Consider the following 1,843-nt stretch of genomic DNA (forward strand, 5'->3'; position numbering starts at 1 on the left):
ACCGGTCTTCTAGCCCACTGTGCACCGTCCCCCTCCCCTCCCACATTTGCATGGCGCGCCGACGCGCCCACCTCGCCAGACTACTTCTTGGCGTCGGCAAGGATCGGCGCGGCTAATGAAAAGCTGCGATTCATCAGGCATTCGGCGACTCGGAGAGGCCGGGGCACTTCTTGTTGTGGAACTACTCGGCTCGGCAGCCACTCCACCGGCAGCAATGCTGCATAATCTCAAGTTGGCTCTCTCTCTCTCTCCCTCTCTCTCTCTCTCTCTCTCTCTCTCTCTCTCTCTCTTCTCAGCCTGACACTGACCCATCAATCTTTTTTCCCGCTCGTTCGCCTCGTTTTCCCTCTTTTTCCCCACTCACTCCCTCCCTCTCTCCCCTTCTCTCTCTCTCTCTCTCTCTCTCTCTCTCTCTCTCTCTCTCTCTCTCTCTCCGTCGTGCCGTGGGCCGCTCGCCTCGCTCTCACTGCTCGTTGATCTCCCCAATGCATTCTAATTCTTTCCCTTCCAATTGGATCTGTCGCTGCAGGCTGCTGTGCCGTGCCCAGGCAGGCCGCCCAGAGAGTCTGTCTCGCTCGCACTCATGGGGCGTTCCGTAAAGGTGCGAGAGAGAGAGAGAGAGAGAGAGAGAGAGAGAGAGAGAGAGAGAGAGAGAGAGAGAGAGAGAGGGAGAGAGAGAGAGAGAGAGAGAGAGAGAGAGAGAGAGAGAGAGGGAGAGAGAGAGAGAGAGAGAGAGAGCGCCCAGGCCTCCCAGGCCGGCTCATTCCTCTCAACTCGATTTGGCGCCCCCTGCCCCCTTTCTGCTTTGCGGCTCATGCCGAGAGCGGTTCGTCACTCTGTCTCTCTCGCACCCTTGGTGAGGGCCCCACGAGTGCGACAGAGACAGAGCGACGAGAAGACTCGCGTCTTCGCAATAAAGAAAGATGATGATCGGCGCATCACTTCTTGGCGGCATCCGATGGCCTGAAAGCGCGCGAGCGGAACAAACGAGGAAACGAACAGCAAACAAAGACAAACAGCGACAAAAAACGGCGAAAAAACCCTAGTGTGGTGGTATTTGAACCCGGGAGCGCTAAGCTGCTTGACAAAGTCAGTGCTCTGTAGCCCAGCGTGCTGTACCGCACGCCTATGACGCGATGCGCACAGCAGCAGCCCCGCGGTTTCCCATGGGGACGTTGCGGATTTACACGAATCATCCCCCCTCCTCCCCCCCCTCCACCAACCCGTGCCACTTTCGCCCATTACGCAGAGTGGTTAGGGACGGCGTCGTCGCCATGGCGGTGGGAGCAGGACGGAACGAAGCGCGATGCAGAGGCGCCGCGGAGGGAGCGAGACGGAGGGCCGCCGCACAGTGGGCCAGAAGACCGGCGGAGGCGGCCAAAACCCCGGACGCGTTTTGAGCTCCAGAGTCGCTAAACAGGACTCGAACGGAACGTGTGACCCCACCTATGGATTCCTCGTTCGGAGAGCAATCCATTGGTGGGGTCACACGTCCGGTTCGAGTCCCATTCAGCGACTCTGGAGCTCAAAACGCCTCCGGGGTTTTGGCCGCCTCCGCCGGTCTTCTGGCCCACTGTGCGCCGGATGCAAAAGGCGCCACGGTCGGCGAAAGCGGCCGAAAGGCGCCCCGCGGCGGCAGACACCGCGTCGCAGACACCGCAGCGGGCCCCGCGCCGCCCCGCGCCGCTGCAGGGGAAACCGGGATTTAAATCCCCTTCATCCATCTGTCTGTCCGCCTGTCCGCCCGTCCGTCTGTTCGCCCGTCGCGCCGACGTGCGCCGCGGAAGTCACAGTCGCGGGTAAGGAGCTTACACGCCAGGCTTATCCTGGTGCCGCGGTGGCC

The sequence above is a fragment of the Thrips palmi genome, unplaced genomic scaffold (assembly GCF_012932325.1).
Source record: "Thrips palmi isolate BJ-2018 unplaced genomic scaffold, TpBJ-2018v1 HiC_scaffold_16, whole genome shotgun sequence".
In the NCBI taxonomy this organism is placed as follows: Eukaryota; Metazoa; Arthropoda; class Insecta; order Thysanoptera; family Thripidae; genus Thrips; species Thrips palmi.